We start from the raw sequence: 27576 nt of genomic DNA on the forward strand, positions 1-27576 counted from the left end.
ACCCCTTCCCTCTGCTCAACGAATTGTGGTTTTCATTTTTTTTTTTTTTGTTTTTTTCTTTCAGAAAATCTGAGAGGGAGAGCGATGGCTAATGACTCCTACACCTACAGATGTTTCAGCAGGCTCTGTTGTCTGGTCCTTCAGATTCATTTGTTTGTTTGCTTTTGGAGACAGGGTTTCTCTTTGGAGTCCTGGCTGTCCTGGAACTTGCTGTGTAGACCAGGCTGGCCTCAAACTTCCTGAATACTTGGATTAAGGGCATGTATCACCATGCCTGGCCTGTCTGATTCGTCTGTATCTGCCTCGTAAGGACATCAATGGCACCAGCTGCTGAACTCAGGATGCCAAGATACATAACCTGATTTTATTTAGTCATCGGCCAAGTTCTTCTGGAGCTGAGAGGTGCTCAACCGATAGCTGGAGGAGCTCTCCCTCTATTCCCTGAGTCAGATGCCCTGGTGAGCAGGGACAGTCTCTGAAATGTGTGGAGAATCCAGGCTTTGCAGCGGCTTGTATATGCAGATTTTGTGGATGTATGTGTGTGCACACTTGGTGTGTGTCTAGAGGCAACATTGTGCCATGAACTTGGCTGTACTTCCTCCACGCAGGAGATGGGATCTTGGCCTTGGCAGCGAGTGGGCGTACGTGTGGACTTGAGTCACAGTAGGCTCAGAATCTGGGCTCAAGCATCTGAAGGCCTGTCACCTGCAAGGCTCATTATAGAAGGGGCCAGGTGCTTGGAGTGTGCCCAAAGCCATACTGACTGTGCTGTCATGAGTTTGAATAGTATTCCTGTGAGAGCTATAAATAACAACTCTGAGCCCAAAGCCAGGGTTTTAGAAAGCCATCCTTAAATGCACAGTGCTTTACAGTCCCTGCTGTCCCTTCCCTGGGTGACTCAGCTCTCTAACCCAGTAGGCCCAGCCTGATCCAGTAACCTTCAGGCTTGGCTAAAAAAGGATAGAGCCAAAGCTGGTCTCAAGAACCCCAGTGATCCCATCATCCAGTTACCATGTGAGGTTTTGCTACTTTTTTTTTTTTTTGCCTCTGTTCCCTAGCGGAGACATGGATGAACAGGTCCTGTACCAAGAGGCAAGGGCACAGACGTTCCTAATTGGTTGATTCTCGGAAGCCTATTCTATGCATTTGGGATCACAAAAGGTTCTCCCATCCTCAGAATGGATTGGCTCAGATCCCATTCCCTCTAATCTCCAGTGTCCTGAAGCCACAGCACTCAGTCTTGGGAGTGGAAATCCCAGGATAAGGTCCTGCTAAAAGTATGTTTTCCCCCTCACTCTCAGATGTTTGGGCCAGTAGGAGAAATAGAAATGAAGATAATTTTCACTTTGGCTTAAGAAATGACTACTCGAGGTCTGGAGAGATGGCCTAGTGGTTAAAAGTACTAGCTGTTCTTCCAAAGAATCCAGGTTTGATTCTCAGCAGACTACAACAGTGTATAACTACAGTTCCAGGGGATCTGACTCTCTCTGGCCTTCGTGGGTACCAGGCATGTATGTGACTCGCAGACATACAAGCAGACAAAACAAACCATGTGCATAGAATAAATAATTAAAAAAAAAAGCACCCACGTCTAGTGCCTCAAATGGCTGAATAGAGTATCAGATGGCAATAGGCTTAAACCTGGAGGTAAAGGTATCGTGGGAGGCAGTGAGCTAGACACAGAGCTAGATATTGGATTCTCTCAGCCCCACCCTCCACACCCGTGCCTGCTTTCTTTCTCCAAGTCTTTACTAGGCTCTTAGGACAACACTGTCCGAAGGAACAGCTGAAGGTTCAGAGGGTGCATGGAAAGGCCAAAGGGTTTTTTTTTCATTTTCTTCTTTTCTTTTTTAAGACTTCCAGGAGTGTGCAGAGTGCTGGCTTGGCCTTTTAGCCACATGCCTTACCCCCGCTTGGAGCTCAGCGGTGTTTTTATGCCAAGGCCCATACACCTGGCTGTTCAAGCAGAAGGAAAAAAAAATCCATCATTCAGGGTTGTTTTAAAAATAGTGTAACTCTTTGATTAAATGGCCAAACAGCCCTGAGTCAAGGTTTCTTTGCTCTAGCCTGTGATTTGTTCAACTGACCTAATTTTAGTATAGGGCTCTAAATCTAAGAGGAATGCAATGAGGGTAACGATTCCTTAAATTGGTCATGAAGTGTTGTCATTCAACATGCATCGATTAAGCCTGTGTGTGTGTGTTTGCATACATGTGTTTCCTTATATGTGTATCCTCAAAAGCCTTCAGCTGCAATAACACTTTATGATGCTGTCACCTAAATTCTGGGTACATGTTGTCCTATGCTGACACTAATAAACAATCCTACACACACAGACATACATATAAACATAACACACACACACACACACACACACACACACACACACACACACACTTCCTTGTACTCCAAACCCATAGGGACCAACTTTATAAAGGACAGAGAACAGAATGTCTTAGTCACTCTCTACCTCAAGTCATGGCCTCTCTGCCTGCCGTGGCCTGGCTTTGGTGGATTCTGAGAACTTCCTCTATACACTCATCCAGGCTTGGGAAGTTTCTAGTTCTCTGCTGCTTCTTTCTGATCTTTATAGTCCCAGAAGACTGAGGTATCATGTTCTGAAACACTCTTTTTTTTTTTTTTTTTTTTTTTTTTTTAGTTTTTTCCGGAGCTGGGGATCGAACCCAGGGCCTTGCGCGTTCTGAAACACTCTTAACCAACCACATCCTTTTTGAGTGCTCAAAATAAGGCAGACTGTACTCTCTTCATAGGTGTGGATCTGTGGCATCTGTAGGACAGATGCCGAGACCCCTGCATGGTTTGGGAGGAAACTGACCAGTAGACGTGAAAAGATTTGCAAGTTTGCAGAGGTATGAAGTAGCCATGTGGCCATTTCTTATCCATAGCTGATATAATGGTTACATAAAAGGTGCAGACAAAACCCACAAGGCTGTCAGTCAGGACCAGAGCCCTGGGGTGGTGCTAAGGCTGGGGACAAGCTGATCTTTTTGTGTATCTGTTGCTGACTGCTACACTTAGGGCAGCATTATTTGGCTCAGTTTCCAGCAGCTTCTTCTTTTTTGAAACCTACACACTGCTTTGGAATTCATAGACCTAGCTGGCTTGCCTTAATGTCACTTGCTCTCGAAGTTTGCAGCTACCAGGCAGGAGAATCCCAGATCCACCAGTCCTTCCCTGCTTCCAAAGATGCAGGAAGTTTGTTTGGTAGAAGTCCAGTCTTGAGGGTCTGTTTTCCCTTCCTGATTGAGAGAGGTCCCTTTTGATGGGCTGCAAAGTTAACCTTGGGCACCCCACACTGTACTCGCTTATCCCATCACACACACACAACACACACACACACACACACACACACACACACACACACACACACACACACACACCCCCCTTGTCATTTGACAGGGTCTCCCACAGCCCCGAGGACACAAAGCTTCCATGCCGCTGGTTAGAGCTGGAAGGAAGACAAGTATACACGAGTATTCTATTGCTCAAACAAAAAGGACTGTGTGCATGCACATGGAAGACCGATGGCCTCTGGCCAACGAGACATAATTGTGACCTGACAGACTTGTAAGATGGCCTGCTCACGTGTATCCCAGCCTAGGCCGAGGTCACGGTGCACATGACAAGCCTGGGAAAGGGAAGTCTGGCATAAAGAAAATTTAAATTAGCAGGGAACAGGAGAGAGAGACAGAGAGAGAGAGAGAGAGAGAGAGAGAGAGAGAGAGAGAGAGAGAGAGAGAGAGAGAGAGGCAGGCAGAGACAGAAAGACACAGAGACACAGAGACACGGAGAAAATTTCCATCTTTCCAACCAACCCCCAACTTCCCTGAGTCAGAAGAGCCCACAGCATGGGACAGCCCTGGACAGCTGCCCCTGCACTGCCCATGCCCTGTAACTAGAGCTGGTACTTGCAGAAGCTTCCTGACAGCTGTGGAGATAAGGGGGCAGGGCCTCTAAAGATTGGATAACCTATGTTGGCGCCCATCTGGGGTGGGGGTGGGGCAACTGAGCCCATACATTTCTTAAGCCAGTGGATGGGAGTGGGAAAAGATGGGGCCAGGTGCCAGCCACTGCTCATGGCGGTCGATTTGGGGAGCTCTCCGTTAAACCTGCATGTGTCCCCACCGACCTTCCATTGTGAGTGGGATCCTTTACAAAGGTAAGGGAGGCTCAGTGTGTTCCCTTAGACTATTTCTCCTCACCATTTACCTCTGTCATCACAGAAACCAGAAAAACAAAACAAAACAACAGCAAAACATATGTTGGGGCTCTGGGTCAGGCAGGGGTCTAGATCCTGTGGTCAACCGACCTTTCCACTCCCAGGACATTGGCCCTTACTCCTGCCCCAGGCCTTCCCTCCAAGGGTAGCCTTGCCTTTCTTCCTACCTGAGTTTCTTCAACCCTAGGAAACAGTGCCGGGATTTTATTTCTTTCTTCATCACCTCCTGTACATCCCAAGAGGCCAGGACACAATCCTCACTGCCTGACTGATATGGTCCTTCCAGACAGGCTCAACCCTCAGGTTCTCCCACAGGCTAAAACACAGTGTGGAGTCCCTACTCTGAATCTCATATTCTGGTCTTTCTTTCAAGTCCCTCTCTCCTTCTCTTCCTCCTCCTCCTTTTCTCTCTCCCTCCCTCTTTCCCTCCCTCCCTTCCTTCCTTCTAGTACTGGGGAGTGAACTTGGGGCTCCAAAGATGTTAAGCAAGCACTTAACTGAGTACCACTGAGCTAAATTTTCAGCCATCTTTTTTCTTTAGAACAGAGTACATTGAGATAAGATATCTTTACAATCTTGCCAAGCCACCCATGGAAGAGGGAAGTTCCAGGGCTGACTTCCAACTCCCTCTATTGTCCAGGTGGCCTTGAACTTGCTATCCCCCTGCCTCGGCCGTCGAGTGCAGAACAGGTTTGCACCGCCAGGGTAGACTACTCTGTTTCTTCTCTCCTATTAATTTGTATCTGGTGGCTGCCTCTGTCTGTGCCCTGGCCCTTGGTCTTGGGTGTATAGATACATCGTGTCCTGGTTTGCAGTGTTCACACCTCGAATAAGATTTGCACAAGGTTAGACGATTCCTTCTCGGTCTCCTATTCCCCGCCTCCTTGGCAAAGAGGATGGGGAGACTTAGCCCATGCTGGTGCCCATCCTTGTATACTTAGGCTTTATGCCAAACAACTAAGACAGTCTCTGCCCGTCCCCTTTCTAATAGCATGGCAGCCTTGACAGGAATGGAGACAGATCATGGAACTTGGCAGAGTTTGCTCAGCAGCTGCCCCAGACAGACCACAGAGCAAGGGAACAACAAAATAGGAGGCATTGACAGCTTGTGATCTGAGTGAGGTCAAGGCCATGCATAGATACTGAGTGGACATGAGACCCCAGGCAGCCTCCTCATCACTTAAAATAGGAATGAAGAAAGAGTCGTGCATGTAGATATTAGCGTAGATATCATTAAAGTCTTGAGGTGGATATTAGCATCATGACAAGGAGGAAGATGCGTGGCAAATGTCTTATAGATAGTTCATGGTGGCTGTTACTAAAGAGAGGAAAGGAGAAAGGGGGACCTCAAAGAAAGAACTTCCTGGACCTCCACTTTTGCCAGCTCTGAAAAAGAAAGTTAATGAGACAGACGGCTGTGGAGTATGGGTTCTGGTTCCACATCTGTATCTCCATTTTACCGGTTCCATGATGATGAGGATTCGCTTTCTTTTTCTCCTCCTTGATCAGAGACTCGGAGTGCCCAACACAGATCCATTTTCAAAGAGATGTTGGCTTGTGCTCCACATGAGTCCTCCAGCGTCTTCTCCTGTTGTGCTCTAGTCTCAGCTGACGTCCTACCCCAGGCCCAGTTTTCCAATCTTTGTCAGTATCTGTCACATGGAGGCCTATGTCAGCTTTCCACTGTACTATTAACACTGTGCATTAAAAGTCACTTTCAGGATCGTCACTCTCCCAGAGGGCCCTGAATAGGTCATTGAACCCTTCTGGGGTTCCACTCTCCTCTCTGTAAGGAATACCTGTGGCTTGTTGGAATGTGATAAGGGAAGTATTTATCCCTTACTGTATACAATGGCAGCAGCACTGTTGTTTTTATTCCTTACAATAGGTCCCTTCTCTTTGTTCTTGGGAGCAATCGCTTGTCACTCAATTTCTCAAGCCAAGTATGGCTTTAGGGAGAGCATCTCTATTCTTCCAAGTCCCCGTTTCCTCATTACCACCAAAGTCAAGCCTGCCACCCCCTGCCCTACCTGTTCAGATCTATGCTTTCTTAAATGTGGGAGAAGCTATAGAGATCTCTAGACTGCACACAGTCCTGCTAGCACGTACCAGATGGGTAACTTTCCTGGTGGGGCCACACTAGGAGCTCTGTTGGGCATTTACCTTCCATTTGACTTTTGGGTGTGTTTATGTATGTGTGCATGCATTTGTGTACGTGTGTGTGTGTGTGTGTGTGTGTGTGTGTGTGTGTGTGTGTGTGTGTGTGTGTGTATAAGGTCAGAGGACAGCCTTAGGTATCCTTTCTTAGCCACTGTCTACATTAAAAAATGGTTTTGAGGAAGGATTTCTCATTAGTCTTGAGCTTACTAAGTAGGGTAGTGGAGACACCAGCAAGTCTGTGGCCCCAGGGCTTCCTTTTGGAAACAGCCAGGAGAACTGCTGGGAAAGGAGGAGTGAGCGACTCCAGCCATGGAGGATTGTAGCATGGGTTCCATAATCCCAGGCCAGCCATAACAACTGCTGACCCAACAACTTCAACCAGCTTGGTTTCAACCAGGAACAAACTGCTATTGCATATGGTCCAGCTGCCATGATCCTGGTATTGGGCTGACCCTCCAGGCCAGGTAAGTTACACCAGGCTACAGTCCCAGTGGGGTACCATTGAGACCACATGCTGAGTGAGGAGTTGAGACTCACAAGGTTACTCATGGACTCTGTTCTTCTTAATGGACCCTACTCAAATGGTTGCTTTTCCTTTTGTTATTTCTACCTCTGCCTACACTGCCTCCTACATGCTCCTCTCAAACTCAGATCCTAGACCCAGGGGGTTGGACAGGACCCTGAAACAACCATTTCTGACAATATATCTAGTCTATGTATATGACATACATGTTCTTACACTGGGATGAACCTAGAACCCATTATTAACCAGCTATGAAGCTTTGGAAAAGCTATTCTTACTGTTCCTAAGGAGCATGCCTTGCACTTAGAGGGCTCAGAAAACACTACCTAATACTAGTGTATAGGGAAAATACCACCTCCCAGCACAGCTGACAAATGGCTTAGAGATGAATGAATGCTACTTGTGCTTCCCTACAAGACAGGGGCCCATCACTCATGGGTCCTTGTGATCTTGCTCGAGTTCTCATTTTCTTTGTGTGCCCTTTGCAAGCAGCAATAAGGAGAGGGGAGTAGAAGTAAGCTGAACAAATGTCTTGCAGTCCTACATGATTGTGTTTGGAACACACACACACACACACACACACACACACACACACACACACCTTTGATTCAAGTGGAGCCAACTGACTCTCACAGGTTTTTCCAGACAAGCTCCTCACCTGTCCACAGCATCTCTGCTCGGGTCTCTCTCCACCATATCAGCTGCTTTCACACACACACACACACACACACACACACACACACACACACACACACACACACACACCAGCTGCTTTCACAAACACACACACACCAGCTGCTTTCACAAACACACACACACACACACCAGCTGCTTTCACAAACACACACACACACACCAGCTGCTTTCACAAACACACACACACACACACACACACACACACACACACACACACACACACCATTTTCTCAGAGACCCATTCCTGAAGATCTTCTGTCCACACATGCACAATCTCTCACACACTGGTGCTCAGGGAAACACATACAATCACATGCTGCTGTTCACTCTCAGAGAGACACTTGGGCCTCACCCACACTCTGTTACTCACGCCTACACCACAGTCAAAGGAAAGAGGGCTTTGTTGGGGGTAGCAGAGGGTGGCAGGGACTGAGGAGAAATGGGTGGGAAGACTTCAGTGATCATCCATGCTTATTCACTCTGTGTGTCTCTTAAGGAAGTGCCAGGCAAAATCAGACTTGATATGGTGTCCTTTGACTGAGAGTCCATGAATGAAACCAAGCTTGTTCCAAAGTTGAAGACCTCAAAGGCTGGGTGTGGTTGAAGGGAGGAGGCAAGTTTGGTGAATCCTTGGAACATGGCAAGAACGATGCCACAAGAGTGTGCCTGATGCCCTGGAACTAGAGTTATAAGTAGCTGTGAGCTACCATGTGTGTTCTGGGAATAGAACCCAGGTCCATTGCAAGACAGAAAGCACCGTTACCTGCTAAACCATCTCTCCTTTACTTCTCTTTAGATTCATTTAGTGGAAGTTGCTTTTTTTTTGTAAGTTTTCTTTGGCAGAGGAAGAACAGAGTTGTACCCTGTGGTAATTGTTAAAGAATAGAATCTTTTATCCCACACTAATGCCAGTACCGTATGGCCATGTGGCTTCTATGGGGTGTCTTCATCTCAGTCAGCAAAGCACCTTACCCGCTAAGCTCCCTCCCATCTCATGCTGCTGATGGCTACTCTCTGAGCCCACAGCAACCTGTCCACCCATCTCGTTCCCAAGGCGGGTCGCTGCCACGCCGGTTTCATATAGAGACCACCTATCTTGCAGCTCTTACTGTGGACTCTGCCCACACTCCCAGCAACTGCCTCCTGGTCCCAGCAGTGGCTACCCCTCGTAGTTCTGTCACTGCTCTGTTTATATTCCCAGCGTCTGCCCCTAATAGTTATATTATAAACTCCCAGCAACCTGTTAAAATCAAGACTCAATAACTTATAGCAATCAGATTTATATGTTAAATTCTCAATCCATAATACATCCACACAATAAATTCACAACCAATTGATAATGATATAAACTGCTCACCTAGATAAGATAAATTGACCCATAGAAGTTCACCCCTTAAGAAATATTCAAGACTACCTGTGGCCATCTAAGGCCACATGGATCTGGGTCGTCCTTCTCTGCCTCCATCTTGGTTCTCCCTCTTTCTCCTCTCTCTTCCCTTACTCTGTGCCCACTTTCCGTCCAATTACAGGCCTTGCCTTAACTTGTGTCAGCCCTCATATAGTCATCAACCTACAGTATCTGAGGATGATGTTCTGACAGAATGGGTGGGAAAGGTGACAGCCCTGAGGAAAGATGCTCAGATGTAGTTTATATGGAAGAAAGGAAGTGAAGATTCAGGGAGAACCAGTTGTTAGGAGTCATGCTGGCTGGTGGGATATACGTCACTTCCAGAGTACGGTGAGCAGGTGGTCTGACTGCAGGAAGTGCCCATAAGAGAGAAACCAAGGGGACCAAGTTTGACATGTACACTTGTAGCAAAGATGTTAGAAGGACAGCGGTCTTGTGAGGGAACATAACAAGAGGATTAAGGGGATGACTGCTGCGAGGGACGGCAGCCTATGCGCCTTTGGAGGAGGCTCAGGGAGCAGGAGTGGGGATACCCAGTCACTGGAGGTTCTGCTGAACTGTGGGGTACTCTGTGGCAAGCACGTGGGGCAGTGCCCTGAGGAGAATGCATGTGTGGGAGGATGGGAGAGCCGCCAGTTCTGGACGCCAGAAAGGTCAGAGTGAATATTCCACTGAAGAAGAATGGCCAGTGTGTGTTTGGAGAGGCTTCTTGCTGCTTGTCTCTGAGAAGCCCCCTATCTCCCCCTGTAGAGAAGGGTTCAGTGTCTGCTGGCTTCAGCCAACCTTTCCTCCAAACACTAAGTCCAGAGCTCCTGTCTCAGCTCTGCGCTCTTTCTAATTCTTCACTATTCTGGAAGAAAGCAAGAGGGGCTGTGGGTGATCCTTCTCATAGGATTGAAGACCAGAGCTAAAGCCCACCGTGAGGAGAAGGAAAGGCAGCCAGAGGTGTAATCCATCCCCTAAACCTGAGTGGAATTGAAGTAGACGGTAGCTAGCAGCCTTCTCTTGTCCATGCTTTGGACTCATCCCCAGAATATAAAAATAAAGGAGGGGGGTAATATGTACACACACGAAGTACTGTTTAACCTTAAAGGAAGAGAAATGCCTGCCATCTGTAACAAATGGGCAACCCAGAAGACATTGCCCCAAGTAAAACAAGACTCACTCACTCATTTGTGGAATTTAGGAAAAGTCAGAATCACAGAAGCACAGGGTTAAACGATCCTGCATGGAGATGCTAGGTACCGGTATGCCTGTCAACTGGGAAGGAAGAAGGAATTAACCCCACAGGATAGCCTGTGACTAATGTGGGGTGAGAGCTGCTGTCATTTGGATGTGGTCTGTTTGCCACAGCTTATACATTACAGGCTTGGTCTGAGTCTCTGTGTTGCAAGATGGCAGGCCCTTTAAGAGGTGGGAAGTCCTTAGGTCACTGAGTGTTGCCCAGGGAGAGGATTGAGCTAGTTCTCATAAGAGCGATTTTTTTCTCTTGAGGTTCAGTGTTGGAATCACTGGATGTCCTGCTTTTCAATGTGATGTCCTACCAATGGCAGTGCCACTCACTATGGTGACTTCACAAAGGGGAGCCAACAATGGAGTCATGCATTCAGCCTACAGAGCACTGAGCCAAACGAACTCCCTTTTCCTATGAAATTAACCTGAGTTTGGCTTAGTAACACAGGCCAATCTTCTTAGCTATTTGGGAGGCTGAGGCAGGAGGGTCACAAGTCCAAGGTCTGCCTAAGACACAAAAGGAGGCATGAGACAAGCCTGATCAAAGAGGTGAAACTATTTCAAGTCAAAATATTGCAAAAGGGACTGGGCAGGGTACTGCCTAGTATATCCAAGGCCCGACATCCTCAGCAGTGTAAATAAATAAATGATGTTAGCTTGCCTCAGTTCTTATTAGAGAACATACCCACACAGGGGTTTGTGGATAAACAGTCCCCTTTCTGTCGCCCTAAGGAGACTGTTAGGAGGCACTTTCTATATGGTATTTCAAAGAACGTCAGCAGAACTGTGCTTCAGTTTCCTCTGGTGGAAGTGACAGTCCATGAAGTCGCCTTGGGAGAGCATCTCTCCCTTCATCTGATTTTCCTGCTGCTTCCTGGGGTCACTTCTAAAACTAAACCACCTGCCTTCCAGCCCTTGGCACAGGCTTGACTCTCTGGGGGCAAGATCAGGTCAGGAGAAGCTTGGGAGAAGAAATTAGATCTCATGGCTACACAGAAGTTTAGTAAATTTGATCTGGAAGAATACTTAGAGACCGTATGGCACATCTACACATTTAACAGATCTGAACCTGGGCCAGACATTTACCCCAAACTCTCCCTCCAGAGAGAATCTGGAATGTGTGCCCTTCATGAGGCAAGCTAATCTCTATAAAAACACGGCCCTTAACACACAGCAGGTGCTTGGTAAATGTAAAGATAAAGTCACACTGGGAGAGGCTTGGATGGAGGGCAGCTGTGGTGTTGCACAAAACATTTCCATATGTCTGTGACAGATTTCTGTCTGCAGAGTGGTGGCTCTCCTTCCACCTGCTGCCAGTCTTCTGAGCTGTGATTTGCATATCGGAATGAAGGAAATGCTAGCCCAGTGGTTCCCAACCTTCCTAATGCTCTGACTCTTTAGTACAGCTCCTCATGTTGTGGTGATACCCAATCGTAAGATTATTTATTTCCATTGCTACTTCATAACTTCATAGTAATTTTGCTACTGTTGTGAATTGTAGTCTAAATATCTGATATTCAGGATATCTGATATGTCACCTCCCCCTGGAAGGGATCATACCCAGGGAGAGAGAATTGTTGCTCTTGAGAGCTAAAAACATATAAGAAAGGCAGCCATTAGGCAAGAGAGGCCCAGTAAAACATAAAGAAAAGTAATGGAAATTTATTTTCTTCTTCTTCTTCTTCTTCTTCTTCTTCTTCTTCTTCTTCTTCTTCTTCTTCTTCTTCTTCTTCTTCTTCTTCTTCTTCTTCTGCTTCTGCTTCTGCTTCTGCTTCTGCTTCTGCTTCTGCTTCTGCTTCTGCTTCTGCTTCTGCTTCTTCTGCTTCTTTTTCTCATTATTATTACTATTATTATTATTATTATTATTATTATTACCAGAACCAGAGAGTATAGACAAAGTTATCAATGGAATTGTATAGTACCTCATTGGATCAGCTCAACTCAAAGGATTTAGTTTGGTTCTACAGCCATTTTTTGGGCTACAAACATGATAATTTTGAAGAGCTTAAAATGGCCAGTGTGGAACCACTAGACCCAGCCCCCCTGCACATACGTAGCAGAAATGCAGCTTGGTCTTTATTTTGTCCCCCAACAACCAGAGTAGGGGCTGCCTCTGACTTTCTGACTCTGTTGCCTACCTGTGGATCCTGTTCCCCTAGCTAGGCTGTCTTGTCTAGCTTCAGTGGGAGAAGATGTGCCTGGTTCTGAAGTGACTTGATGTGCCAGTGTGGGTTGGCATCCAGGGGTCCTCCCCTTCTCAGAGGATAAGGGGAGGGGGGAGGGGAGAAGGGGTATGTGAGGAGGGCCTGGAAGGAGAGGGTGTGGTCATGATTCAAAGTGAATAATAAATAAGTTAATGGGAAAAATGGCCAGTGTGGTCTAGTGTATGATCTAGAGCATGTGAAACCCAGTGGGAGGAAGTTATGTCACCAAAATTGTGGCCTTGAAGAGGATGTTGAAACCCCAGTCTCTTGTCTCTTTTTTACTTTCTGACCATCGTGAAGGGAGCACCTTCTTCCATCACACGTTCCTACCAATTTACTGTCTCATCATGGTTGGTTCAGACCATGGCCTGGAAACTCCAAAATGGTGAGCCAAATTTTATTGTTTTCTTTTCTTAAATTGGTTACTTGAGGTATTCATTAAGCTAATGAAACTTCAACTTCATAAAGCACTCAAGTGCTTCTCTTAGGTGTATGACATAGTTTGGAACCACTATCATCACTGTCATTACTTGGTCACTTTATAGTCCCTATGCCAGAGGATTCTCCAGCAAGAAAGGAGTTGTCTTACCAGTGTGCGTAATTGGCCCCAGTTGATAGGACGAAGTGTGGTGGCTTCTCTATACTGGTGGGCAGAGGGCCATGTGTGCAACCTAGTGAGTGTGCACTCTTCATGTATGCTTTCTCCAGTGACTTTGATGAAGAAACATTTTCATGGACATGGTCTGATGAGGTCAAGGCAACCGTAAAGCTTTCTGTGGGTCCTGATGATGTCCAACCAAGAAAGTAACCGAGGTCAACCATTGTAAAGACGTTAGCAAAGCCATTATGAAGCGTGGTCATGGAAACTAGGAGTGGATATTGTTGAATGCAGCCACTGGAAGCTGGCAGTGATGGCGACTAGTTGCTATCATCCCGTGGTTGTCTGAATGAGAATGGCCCCCATAGGCTCACATATTTGAATGTTTGGTCCCTACTTAGTGTGACTGTCTGAGAAGGACTAAGAGGTATGGCTTTGTTGGAGGGGATGTGTCATTGGGGTTTGGCTTAGAGGTTTCAAAGAGGTCATGCTATTCCTAGTTAGCTCTGCCACCTACTTGTGGATAAGGATGCAAACTCTCAGTGCCTGCTCCAGAGCCATGCCTGCCTGCCTGTTGCCATGCTGCCTTCCATCATGGGCTTGAACTCTAATGCTCTGCAACCGTGACCACCAAATTTGATTTTCTTTTACAAGTTGCATCGGTCATGGTGTTTTGTTTTGTTTTGTTTTTTTTTTTTATAGCAATAGACCAAACATTGACAGGTATGAAGGCCAGCTGCCTGATGCCTGCATGTTAGGATTTAAAACGGGATGCCAGTCAGGACCAGCAAGTAATGGGTCACAACAACTAACTCATCAATGTTCTAACCTCTCACTTCCCATCTCTTGCTGACACCGTCCCTATCTGAATCCGTGGCTGAATCCAACCATAGTCAGAGGACAAGGGAACCTGTTGTAAAGCAGTCTCCTGGAGCGTAGAGCAGCACATAGGTCAGAGAGTCTAGAACTGGCAGTTCCTAGTGACTTCACACATTAGAAACATATCCAAGTAGTAATAATATATGGAGAAAAGTTGCAACTCAAGGAACTGTTGATAAGCAAATAACTCAGAACAAATGTGCAAAGGGTATGAGAGTAAGGCCCAGTGTCAGGAGCCAAGATATGCTTCTGGCTTCTCTGATTAGTTTCTTGGTAAAAATGGAACATTGTGGTTGATTCTGTGAGTAAAGTAGAGGAGGTGGACTAAAAGAGCTTGCCTGTTTTCCCTGTCTCACTTCCTAGGGTGGGTGGGAGCAGAGCAGATTTCATTAGCTATAAGGTGTATCATTTATTAAGTATTTCCTATGTGCCTGTCTCAGAGAACCAGAAGCTGCAGAGAAAACTGAGGAAGGTTAAGACATGGCATCCTGGTTTTATATTCTGAGTGTGGGTATATATTCTGTAGATGATATGGAATAATAAGATGTAGAAAGCCCTGGAATAGGAAAATGTGAGACCCAGAATCAATTACAAGAAATTGAAGGCAAGGGCTACCACATCCAAGGAATGATTTTGTAGGGTGCTCTAGAGGCCTGCAACTGGATGAGAGAATAGGTGTCCAAAACTTGGCAGCAAGACTGGGGAGAAGACATACTTGGCCTCTTAACTTCCTTCCCTTTGAATAAAAGACTCTTGAATCTTCTTGATTCTTGTCTTAGTTAGGGTGTCCATTACTGTGAAAAGACACCATGACTAAGGCAACTCTTATAAAGGACAACATTTAATTGGGGCTGGCTTACAGTTTCAGAGGGTTTTGAAACTCCCTCTAGGAACTATAGACCACAGAAGTTCCCAAACTCAGTTGAGTAAAGAATTAATTTTTTAATGAAAACCCAAAGAGGTACTGTGGGACACTAGTATCTCAGGGTATTGTTTCAGATATCCTTACTATTCATGGAGTTTACCTTCTAACAGGGGATGACTGCAAAAGACAGCACTCTAATATTACAGGGTTTCTGCTCTACGATGGTTTGAACCTCTGCTCTCACTCCATTCATTATTGAAATCCTAATGTTCACAGCTATGATACAAAGTGTGGAACCGCAGGAGATGATTACAAGTGAGCACAGAACCCCCAGGAATGAGATTAGTGTCTTTATGAAAAACACTCAGGCACATAGCTAACTGCCTCTGCCACCATGTGAAGAAGATACCTAAGAGTGTAAACCATGTACAACTGTGAGGCCATCCTCACCAGACAGACACCACACCTGCTGCTGCCTCTGTCTGGAACTTCTCCACCTTATGAGTTAAAAGAAACAGAATTCGATTGTTCTCAGGACATTTTTGTTATGCAGCTCTAACAGACTAAAACATATAAGCATAGAATTCTTGAAATTGGGGAGAGGGCACAGTTCTCCCAGATTTTCAGAATTTCTCTTTGACTTCCATAGTCTTAATAGCAGATGGAATTGAAGGAGGGCTGTAGATGAGATGTGGCTTGGCGGCTCCTCCCTTGAAATGATGGACAGGACTAAAGAAAGTGAGAGGCAAGGGATTTGGAACCACGATAACAAAATCCAAGGGCAGAACATGGCGGAGAGGGTCTTGGGGTCTTGGGAGACCTAAAGAGACCCCCTCCTTCCTTAAAAAGGCCTCTTGTAGCCTTTTCTTCCTTGCTAAGAAGCAGAGGACATATCAAAGACATGAACATTTCATCAAGAATGGATCCTTTCCGTAGGGTTTCTAGTTCAAGGACTTGTCTGCCAACCATGACTCTAACTCAGGGTTGTGAAGAAGGGACAGCCGCCTCCTCAGCATATTTAGATGGTGAGATGTTTTTCTCATTGTCAAAGTACCATCAGCAAGAAAAATTATACAAACAACTGACTTTGACTTAAAACAGGGAGGTACAGAGATTGCAGAAAAACCCAAAGTCTGGGGATTGAAAGAGGGAAACGGATCCTAGGTCACTGATGGTCAAATGCTGGTGATTTCATGCAATCCTACCCTTAGCTGGCCAAACATTTAGGAGAGACCCTGAAACGGGGCAGGGAAGGAGTGAGAAAGCAATTGAGGAGGAGGGCAAGTGTGAGAGAGGTGTTGCTGGCTTAAATTGGACAGAAATGCTCTCCTTGATGACAGGAAGGCAAAATAAGAAAGTTCTTGGTGTGCATGACATGGATATGAATGCCCCCCACCCCCAGCACATGTGTTGAAGGCTTGGTTCCCCGTGTTGTTTCCATTAAGAGGTGATTGGATTGAGTGTGCTTGCCCCATGGATGGACTCATTTCTGATGAACTCCTAGCTGAATGAATTACTAGGTGGTAGAGACATAAGGTCCACTAAACCATCTCTTGTCCCCAGATGCTTCCCCATGTCTGCTTCCTTGCTGCTGACTGAGCATGCTCCTCTATGATATGCTACCATTTCTGTGTCACTTGGACATGTCACAGGCCGAAGGAATGAAGCAAGTTACTGTGGACCAACTCTCTGAAAACACGAACCAACCAAGCCTTTCCTTCCTTCGATTTGTTTTTCTCTCGATTATTTTGTCACAGCAATGAAGAATTGACTAGCACGTCTCCCATGGACATATTTCCAAGCAGTGAGTAATAAGGTTACAGTTTTATGAAGAGCTGTACTGATGGAACAGGATGTTGAAGCTTTAGGGACTAGCTCCTGGGAGCCAGAGTGGAAGAACATGAGGCGCAGACCTGGCCTTTGGACCTAAGGTGATGGAGTCTGCATCCGATATCACATCAAGCCACTTCGTACCCATCGTACCCAAGGCCTTGCACCTGCTCATCCAATGAGCTGCATCCCCACCCTGGTTTAATGACTTAGAAACAAGCAAACAGGAGGTAAGGAGCACAAACTGTTAGAAAAGTGGACCCCAGATTTTGGACTTGTGGGATTCTTCCTCACTCTTCAGTTTGTTCCTTCCACTGCCTTCTCCCATTAAACCCTGAATTACAAAGTGATGACCGAGGCTGATGTGGGGGTGAGTGCATAGAGAATCGTGGCTGGTGTAGGGGAGTGTGAAGTTAGAAGTCCCCACCTCATCCCTTCACCCAGTCCTTCTGAAAGAGAAGTGTGACTGTGGCAATGTTTTCTCCTTTCTATAATAGCTTACCATATACAAAGCTGCCTACAGATATTAACCGGTTTATTTTTTGTTGTCAAACAACCCACAAAGAAGGAATTAATGTTTCTGTTTTCAAGATTAGGAGAGCTGGCTCGAAGTACGAGTTCCCCTGAGGAATTGTCAATGACAATGGACAGAATCAGGTTCAAATCCTGTCTTTGACTTCACAGGACTAGAAGGAGGCCCTCAAACAACCAGAAAACTCTAATGCAGAAGCAGTGTGGATGGGCCAGGTAGGTGAACAGGTACAAATGAGGTTGTCTAGGTATAGGGAGTGGAGGGGGCTGTGGCCCAGGGCTGGTGAGCCAATGCCTTGGTTATGGGAATCCCTGTGGCTTGCTGAAAGGCTAAACTGGTCTTTTTGGGATAGAAGTTGGGGATATAATTAAACAGCTATTTATTAAGTGCCTAGTGTATAACAGACACGGGGGATGAAACTATGAATAAGATGGTGAAATATCTCTATATTTGATGTGAACTTATCCAACTCCTAAGTGTTGAGAACTAATAAAAAATTTGGAAACAGTGTTCAGGCCAAACAAAACACATCTGTGGGCTACATTTGGCTTGCAGGCTGCCGCTTTGTGACTTCTGTCCAAAGGCTTCGATGGTGCAAGTGTGTTCTGAAGAACCATGTACTAGGACCAGGGGGAAAGAGTGCATATTTGCTCTAAAAATCTCATCAGTTGAATTTTTAAAAAAGTTTTGTGTATGCTATATTATGCACATGCCATTCATAGAGCTTTTTCACTGCATTATAGATATTTAAAGATGCATTACTTATATACATTGGGGTATGTGATTGATATATTTTTACTGATGGCTATAAATTTGAAAAAGTTGAAGACTACTGGGATAGTTCTTGAAAAGTGTGTAATTGTTCATCTGCTGGAAACAAGACTGATGTCTCTAGCTCCGTGCTCAGAGGCCTTCAAGGAATGTGAGCTTGGGAAACAGTGTCCACAGCATGGGAGCACTGTCCCATGAGTGAAGCATTCAAACCCTTCTTCTACAGGACTGCATTTGAACCACCGTGGCTAAGGCTATGGGGCTGTTACAAAGGTAACTACTTTTGTAGATGATGACCCTGGCATGTAGTTTTGAGTGGTGTGATCTGTGGCTCAAGGCTGCTGAGCCTATGTGCTGCTAATGGGAACCTTAGGGGAGCCCAGGAGTTGGATCAGCATGCAGAATGTAGTTCTGACAGCAAGTTCCATGAGAGTCCTCTCCTGAAGCCTGTTTAGATGCTGGTTTTTACTGTTGGCTGCAGCGGGATAATGTGGTCTTCTGAGAACTGCACTGCATGGGTAGCCAGGAGATGAGAGTCCAGTCTACCAACATCCTTTAGTTTCTGTGACCTCAGGCAGCTCAGGATCTGACCTAACCCCTTTCTGTGATGAGGAAGGGTGTGGGGCTATGGTCTCTGAGCAACTTCTATTTCCATCATTGGTTTTATACTAAGTGTTGGTATTGCAGAGCGGATGCTCTTCAGTGTTTTCTTGGTCCTAAGATGGTTGCCTCTAACCCAAATGGATATATTAACCACAGCAGCTAATGAATCTCAAAGTTTATAATGTCTTATGGTAGCAGTCTCTCTTTTTAAAAAAATTATTTTTATTTGTGGTGTGTGTGTGTGTGTGTGTGTGTGTGTGTGTGTGTGTGTGTGTGTGCTCGCGCGCGTGCAGGGCCTTGTAAAGGTCAGAAGAGGCTGTAATATCTCCGGAAGTTGGAGTTACGGCTGATTGTGAGCCACCCATCATGGTTGCTGTGAACCAAACTTAGGTACCCAGGAAAAGCAGGAAGTGCTCTAAACTGCGAAGCCAAACTTCCCACCCCAACATTTATTTCCTTTCCACAGAAAGTACAAAACATATTTCTCAGTTGGCAGACCATTTCCTTCCAAATGGTGACACAGGGATCCAGGATCTTTCAACCTCTACGTTCTTTCATTTTTGATAATTGGCATCAGGGTGGGCATGGTCATTGATATCTAGAGAGTGGAAGGAGGAGGAACAAGGATGACGGAGCCTGGGCAGATTGAGAAAACTGCAATAATTTGTTTCAGATTCTGTTGGTTACAAATTAGTCCCATAATGATTACTAACTGCAAAGGGGGCTGGGGAAGGAAGCGCAGTTCAGCTGTGTGACCAGGAGAAAGAGGAAATGGTTTTTGTCAGTAAGAGGAAGCCTTAGCCCCTGGAAGGAGTGAGAGGAGACAGGGTTATGTTTGTTGGGAAAGAGTAGCATTCAAGTGGTGTTATCTTCTTTCTTAAGTACTTTAGAAGGACAAGTAAGGTGGCCCAGTAAGGAGGAATGCTAGCTGTCAACTGTGACGGCTCAAATTTGATCTCCAGATCATATATAATGTAAGGAGAGAATTGATTTTGCAGTCAGGTTGTCCTCTGGCCTCCAACATGCATGCTGTGGCTTTTATGCATGCAGGCTTCCATACACCTACCCATACCTACCTTCCTCACCCCCTACCCCTGACACCCTCACAGAATAATTAAATGTTAACAAAATAGAATTCAGGAAATCTTCAGCTGCTGAAAAATGGTTGAATCTGGGCCTTAAGAGCTTTCCTGGGCCACAGGGTAGAGCTCTGGGCTGAGACTCAAGCCATGCTAGGCTCTGGTCTGGGCTGTGTCTAGGACTAGTTATGTGTCTGAATATAGTTTACGTGACCTTTATGCTTCAATTCCCTACTTATAAATGACAATCCAAATGCTAACCTTGTATAGACAAGTTCCAACAACAGACATAGTTGTTTTAAGAGCCAGGTATAACTACATCATGCACATTTTGAGAAAAGGAAAGATTAAAATGGGGAATGAGCTCAAACTGTAGTTAGAGAAATTATAGGTTTTAAACAAGAAAGAAAAAGGGGGAAATTTCCCCACAGTCTAGCGAGAGAAAAAAATTATTTTTGGAGAATGTATAAGTTGCCAAGAAATCATGAAGAAAGGATTTTGAGAATAGCAGAAAGAAGATGAAGGCACAAGGAACCTGTGCTCAAGACTCAGACTTTGGTTCTGGTTCTGTCTGGGGGCCGAGGGTGTAGTTCGGTGGTAGAGCATTGGCCGAGCATGCCCAAGCCTTGGGTTCTAGCCTCAGTATTGCAACAAGCAAATAACCAACCACATAGATACACAGGTCCTTAAGCTGCTGTTTGACGGAGCGACTATTAGAGTTTCAATATAAAGGTGCACACTTAAAGTTGCATACAGTGAGAGTCTGGTTGTTAAAAAATTAGAGCCTTTAAAACAGAAGCCAAGAAATACTTTGTATCGGGAATAGAAAAGATGTCTTGAAAATCTAACGCATTGCAGATCCAGGGGCCTAAAAATATGATCTCCAAAACACTCACCCTCTAGAAGCAAGGCCATGTAGGGCTGCCAGTGGGAATATTTCTCTGGTGAGACACCCAGGCCTTCAGAGGCTGAGGCCACAATGTGAAGGGTCTGTCTTCTACTTGAGCTAGTGGAAGACCTTGGTATTTGGCTATGGTTTTGCAGCGTAAGAGCTCTGGGACCCTGGAAGCTTCCACCCAGATTCTGCAAGGCCACAGTTTCTGCTGGGAGCCCTTAAGAAGGCCGTGCCTGAAGCTGTGAGGCGGTAAAGCTTAAGTTGCAATGGACCCAAGGAAGTTTGGGATCCCAGGGAAATGTAACTAGCCCCAATGACAGCCATATGGCTTGTGACAAGTGAAGTCACAGGGGCCGGCTGTGCGGTCTTTCAGAATGTACACCCCACTACTGCAAGATTGATGATGGACAGAGAACAGACAGATTTAAAGTCTGTCTTGTTGGGGCCTGGTCACACTTTAGTCTGGTCTCTTATGTCTGCGTCTCCACACTTTCTTGGAACACAAAAGTCTGTTCCATGCCATTGTATGTTGGAAGTAGATGCCTTTTTTCCCTGCTTCTCTTCCTCCCTTCCTCTCTTCCTTCCTGTGGGACAAATCCAGGGCAAGCACTCTGTTATCGAATCACATTTCCATTCTACATGCACACACACACACACGCACGCATGCACGCACGAATGCATATACACGTACACACACACATCCGTGCACAGTACACCACACTACCAAACTTTTGATTTTGACTTTCGAATAATATTGGAACAGTTAGACTCTGGGAACTTCTAGAGATGGGCTAAATGCATTTTGCACTATAAGATACCCATGAGCCTTTGGGGGTCAGGATCAGAATGCCATGTCTTGAATATGAAATGTCCCCATGGGCTCACGTGTTAAAGGCTTGCCCAGCTGCTGGTGCTATTTTGGGAGGTGCTAGACACTTTACAGGGTGAGTCCTAGCTGAAGTAGCTCCCTGGAGACATGTCCTTAGCTAGATCTCACCCTGGCTCCTTCCTGTCTCCTTTTCTGATTCTCAGACACCTTGAGCAGAGCAGCTCAGGAAACCTAACATTTTTCCACAGATATCCTGTAGTCACCTCACCCAAGCATCGCTGTCCAGTAGGAATCTTACCCAAATGTTAGAGTTTTCTTTTGCTACAAGTTTTCTACTGCAGACTTCCACATCTTGGGAACAAAGGCAGCTGCTGTAGGCATCTTTTTCTGTTGTGTGTGTTCATGTGGGTGCATGCATATGTGGGTTGGTGTGCATATGTGTGTGTGCATGCATCTTGTGTGTGTGTGTGTGTGTGTGTGTGTGTGTGTGTGTGTGATTCTGGGGCCAAACACAGATTCTCACACTCTCCAGGTGAGCATTTTTCTAACTGAGCAGTTATCTCAGCTTTGCAAGTCTTTTCTTTCTACTTCTAGCTGGTATCCCGCTGGCCGCAGAGTACTATTGCCCTACTTTCAAAATACTTCTGATCTCTCCTGCCCCTGACACCATAGCAATTCGTCACTCCTCTCATCTACACAGGGCCAGGACTCCTGAGGGTTCTCTGGGCCTACTCTTGCTCCTTAGCATTTGTCTTAGGGTTATCATCCCTGTGATGAAACACCCAGAACAAAGGTGAAGAAAGGGTTTATTTGGTTTATGTTTCCAAACCACTGTTTATCATGGAAGGCAGTCAGGACAGGAACTTGGAGGCAGGAGCTGATGCAGAGGACATGGAAGGGTGCTACTTACTGCCTTGCTCTTCACAGCTTGCTCAGCCTGCTTTTATATAGAACCCAGGACCGCCAGCCCGGGTGGTCCCACCCACAATGAACTGAGCCCTCCCACATCAATCACTAAGAAAAATAATGTCTTATAGGCTTGCATATAGCTCAACCTTGTGGAGGCATTTTCTTAATTAATGATTCCTCCTTTCAGATGACTCTAGCTTGTGTCAAGTTGACATTAATCTAGCCAGCACAGCATTTGTTTTTCCTTCCTTTTACCTTTCTCACCACATGGGGATTGACATCATAGTCCTTACATTAACCTATGGGGATTCTCCTTTGTAGCCACTCAGCTCATCTCCTGCTGGTCCTGTCCACTGCCTGCCACAGGACTGTGGTCATCGGCACTGTAGCCATTTGCACTAGGTGCTCACATGCTGAGCCCATCTTAAGGCCATTGCCCTTCTTCTTGGGGGCATCTCCTTCCATGCTTTCTTCTCGATCCTTCTTTGAAGGAGTTTGTCTGCATTGATCATTCCCTCTCACTCCAACTCGACTTAAAACACTTCTTACTATCTGACATAATGTTATACCTTGACTTGGGGACTTTAATCATTCTCTGCTAAGATATGAGCTTGTAAGTGCATGGCCTTTTCGCATTTCACTGTATTTGTTAGGGGACATGTTTGCAACCATTTAATAATATTAACTCAACGAATCAAGGTGGTGAAATTGAGCACAGGACCTCTTTGGAGACTCACTTTCCCATGGTTAGTACTCTCAGCAAAGGGAGAAATACTCCCTTCCTGGGGATTTGGGTCTGATGGCTGGGGTGATCCTAGACTATCTTATTTAGTGTATAGCACCTGAGCAGGGCATAGACCCCTGGCATCAGAGGCTAGCTTTTCTCGCCTTGCAACCTTAGTCAGTTTCCAGCACAGGGAGTCTGTGCTCCCCATTTCATCTTTATAGGGGTGCTTGACTATCCAGGGTGTGGATCTGGCTTCTTCTTCAAGATATTCGCTTTTGCAGTTGGGAAATGAATGAGCAGATTCTCCGTCTCCTGGTGGCCAGCTGCCAGCCTGTAAGAGTCAATGCCACTGGCCCTGACACACTTAGGAGGACTTACCTCCTTTGAAAGGAGCCTCTTCCTTTACTTTACATGCAGAGGAAGCACAGGCAGATGCCACCTCCACTGGTTTCTATGAGATGCCTTCCTGCTTTTTCTTGGCATGAGCTTTGGGTTGGCTCTGCAAGGAAATGGAGATGAGTGTGCCTTAATATTCTTACCCTCATTCTTTACTGGCCAGGGCATGTTAGGTTTTGTAGAGTGACTGGCAGAGATAGGTCAGAGAGTGGCATTAAAATGAAAACATCATTTTTTCTTACTCCGTAGCAACCATGCTGCACATCTGATTCTCACGATGATCTTAAGGTAAGTACCATGACTTTACAAATGAAGAAGTGGATACAGAAGTTTCCAAATATATTTACTTGCCTCACAAAGGCACTTGTGTGTACAGTCAGGCACAGGGAAAATGAACAAATGATTTTTCCAAATATTTGTTCTATCGCCACCTTAATTCATATGAGGGACCTGATGCTCAATATGATGACCTCTGCTCAATTGACTGAAAGGTAACAGGTTTGATGTGGAAATCTGGTTTAGAAGTATTGTTTAACACTACTCCTGTGAAGGCACGCTCAAAGGTCAATTCAACCCAGTGGGGACCCAATGAAGGACTAAACTCAAGACACTGTCAAAGTCATCTTGGGGAACCAATGAGTTTTTTGGGGTTGTTTACAGGGGTATGGGCGAGTGGTTACTTGCTGGAGCAGAAATGACTCAAAGATAGCTGCCTTTCCAAAGGCCACTTCAGCATGGGTGACAGCTCACAAAAGTTGGAAGCCTGGAGCACACTGGACAGCCTGTAGGTAGCTAAGCTGGAGCGTGTCTCTTTTGGGTGACCGAGTGTTCTAAATCTCCTCCAGGCAGCTTGGCTGGTCTAAACTTCTAGGCAGTTCATTTTGCCTCAGACAGCCCTGCAACAGTCCTTACTGCTTATGTCTGCTCCAGGAGAGAGGAGCCTAGTATATCTGGTCAGTTTCAGGGACTTCCTGATGCCTTGAGTTTAGAGAGTATCAGGGCAGGCTGGGATATTTTAATAAACTTCCCCACAAAGTGGAAGGATCTGTCTTAGAGAACATCGCTAGGCAACAGAAGAGGATTGAAATGGAAGCAATTGGGTTAAACGTACACCTAGAAGAAACTTTGAGAAAATGCTGGCACTTCTTGCAAATCCTCAAGAAGGAGATACACCATGCTGCCATTCCTAAATTTAATTGACTAAGAGATGTGTCTCTTCCTTTCCTAAATATTTTTTTGGGGAGAGTCTAATGATCCACAAACATTCTGGAAATTTCTGAGTTGGCTGAGTCACTGAAATACAAAGAAATCCTAAGCATTGCTCCTTACATTCTTTAACACACAACTTTCTGAATCTTGAATCCATCCATGCAAAGTGGTCTGTATTTCAGGCACTACATTTGCCTATTTTTCCATCCTATTCATTTGCAACAGTGAGTGGGCTGGGTTTAAATCTAAATTTCTTAATTATGATTCCCTTGCTTTTGTTCTATTCTTGGGTTTTCTTCCAGTTGACCATTCTCTTTCTAAGTAAATACCAACTCCCAACCCAAATCTTGTTCCTTTCCGTGTTTCCTTTCTTCCTTACTTGCCCTGTGCAGAGAGATCCCTCCCTCTTAAACTGGTTAGTGGGAAAGATAGAGATAGATAGATAGATAGATAGATAGATAGATAGATAGATAGAGTTAGCTTATGGCTGAGGGAATTAGCAGACAATATGGATCAGTTACTTGTCTACCATTACAAAGCAAGTCAGCAACGAAGCCACTATTTTAACCTAATTTTTCTAGTCTAGGGACCCACATTCTTTTTTCTATTTTATGCTGTCTCCACCCAGCTCAACTATTATTTCATAGCTAAAGGAGCCAAGGCCAATGGAGGGAAAATCACACAGCATGTAATGTCAACAAAAGGGCCACCTGCAAAGGCTTCACACTAGGGGCATTTCCTTCTTAGCAGGCTGTGCCCCCTGGTTTGGTAAGAGCCCAGACCCTGCTGCCAATCTGCTCCTGCTACCTGGGTGCCATGGAAATTGCAACTTGTAGCTCCAGCAACAGCAGGAGGTGCTGGCCTCCTCCTTGGAGAACAGCCAAGGCAGGTCAGCCTACTAGCCTGCAGACCTAGCATCTAAAATAAACCAAGCAACAACTCCAATGGAAACCAGGCAGCCAGCCCAAAAGAAACAGCACAGCCTTCTACCAGCCAAGGGCCATGGAGAACACACACTTGGAGGCTGTTGTTTCATTCTTGTCTTTTAATGAGAATGAGCCATAGTCACCCTGGTTCTAGAATTTTGGACTGGTAGATACTGAGTGAGCTAAGATCCCAGAGAAATTTTGTTGTGGGTCTGAGTGTGCTGTGCTAGGCACATGTGTCTTCCTACCATATCAGAATTTATTGAATAATAAATACACAAGCTACAGTATGTATAGTATAATTGGCTACAATTTTCCTTGGTAACTGGCTGTTGGAATTAATAGATTCTTTTATTCCAATCTTAATTACTACTGTAACTCTCAGATCACGCTGTACCCCATGCAGTGCCTTGCCCCAAGAGACTCCATTTTACAAGTAGTATCTCACTCCATTTTGAGTGTATATGCAGAAGAAGGGTGGCTCTGTACTTTGCTGAGCACATTAGCAATACTGACAGAACCTTGCACAAGCCACAGACTGATACATAACTTATTCCTATTAATTGGGCAATAGGAACATGCAGGTACATTAAAATCACATAAATATGGTGAGAACCTGCTGATTTTTAGAACGTTTTTTTAGTTCTCTGAGACTTTCATATAATATATTTTGATTGTATTTATCTGTCCTCCTCCAAACTCCTCCCAGACTCACCACTTACCCTTTCAAATTTGTGGGTTTTCTTTTTCAAACCTATCAAGCACAGTTTGTATTACCCACATATTCTTGGATGTGTGGACTTCCGGTGGAACATGTTCCACCTACTAGGAGCTGCACTCTTAGAGAATCTCCCCATTCCAGCTATGGGTGGGACTTCACGCCCATCTCCCTCTCTGTCCTGGGGTTTTGCCTGGCTTCATCTTACATGACTTTCGTGCATAACTATTGTGGGCTCATATATGCAACTATCCTGTTGTTTTTACAGAACACTGCTTCCTTGTAGTCTGGCTCTTAAAATTTTTCCATCCTGTGGTGGTTTGAATATGAATGAACCCCATAGGCTCATATATTTGGATGCTTAGTCACTGAGGAGCGGCACCATTTGAAAGGATTAGAAGAATTGAAAGGTATGGCCTTGTTGGAGAAAGTGTGTCACTGGGTGTGGACTTTGAGGTTTCAAAAGCTCATAACAAGTCCAGAGTATCTCTCTCTCTCTGTCTATTGACCAAGATGTACTCTCAGCTACGATTTCAATGTCTACCTAGTGCTGCTCTGCTTCCCACCATGATTACAAAGGACTAAGCCTCTGAAACTGTAAGCACCCCCCTTCCCCAGTTAAATGCCTTCTCTTAGAAGAGCTGCGGTACACAGGTATTTCTTCACAGCAATAGAACAGTGACTAAGACACACACCATCTTCAACAATGATCTCTGAGCCTTGGGAATACAGGCTCAGATACAGATGTGTGATACAGATGTTCAATAGGCTTGAGCATTCTGACATCTCTCATTCTCACTTTGACCAGTAGTGTGTGAGTTTGGATGAGATGCCCCTCCTGACATCATTCTTGAGTGTTTGAATACTTACATGGTCTCCATTTGGCAGCTGTTTGGGAAGCATTAGGAGGTGTGGCTTAGTTGAAGGAGGTATAGCACTGGGGTTAGGCTTAAGGTTTCCAGACTTGTCATCCCCAGTACACTCTAGCTTCCTGTTTATGCATCAGGATCTAATCTGTCTGCTACTGCTCCAGTACCATGCCTGCTTGCCTACTGTCACGCTCCCTGGAATGATGATAGGTTTCCTATCCCTCTGGAACTGTAATCTCCAATTAAACACTTCTCCCTACAACTTCCTTTGGTCATGGCATTTTATCACAGCAATAAGAAAGTAACTAGTATAATGGATCTCTATGTTAATTGCCATCTACTGCATAAAGAAGCTTCTCTAATGAGGGTTGAGAGATGCATTGATCTATAAGTATAATAAAAAGTCACTAGAAGCTGGTTTAATAGTATCCCCATAAATTAGAGTAATAATATTAGATTTTTCCCTAGGGCCCATGA

At 45.3% G+C, this 27576-nt stretch overlaps 1 long non-coding RNA gene across 4 annotated transcripts in view; it reads left to right on the plus strand.

The window, feature by feature from the left end:
* Nucleotides 1-2280, plus strand: part of LOC120094704 (uncharacterized) — a 42386-nt gene extending 40106 nt beyond the window's left edge. For 3 of the 4 annotated variants that reach the window (XR_015629633.1, XR_015629634.1, XR_015629632.1), the window contains one exon: nucleotides 65-2280. This is a non-coding gene — a long non-coding RNA (uncharacterized LOC120094704). The remainder of the gene's footprint in view (nucleotides 1-64) is intronic. The other variant, XR_015629635.1, reaches the window with a different exon arrangement.
* The last annotated feature ends 25296 nt before the right edge of the window (nucleotides 2281-27576 follow it).

This window comes from Rattus norvegicus, chromosome 9, assembly GCF_021556685.1.
Source record: "Rattus norvegicus strain SHRSP/BbbUtx chromosome 9, alternate assembly SHRSP_T2T, whole genome shotgun sequence".
Lineage (NCBI taxonomy): Eukaryota > Metazoa > Chordata > Mammalia > Rodentia > Muridae > Rattus > Rattus norvegicus.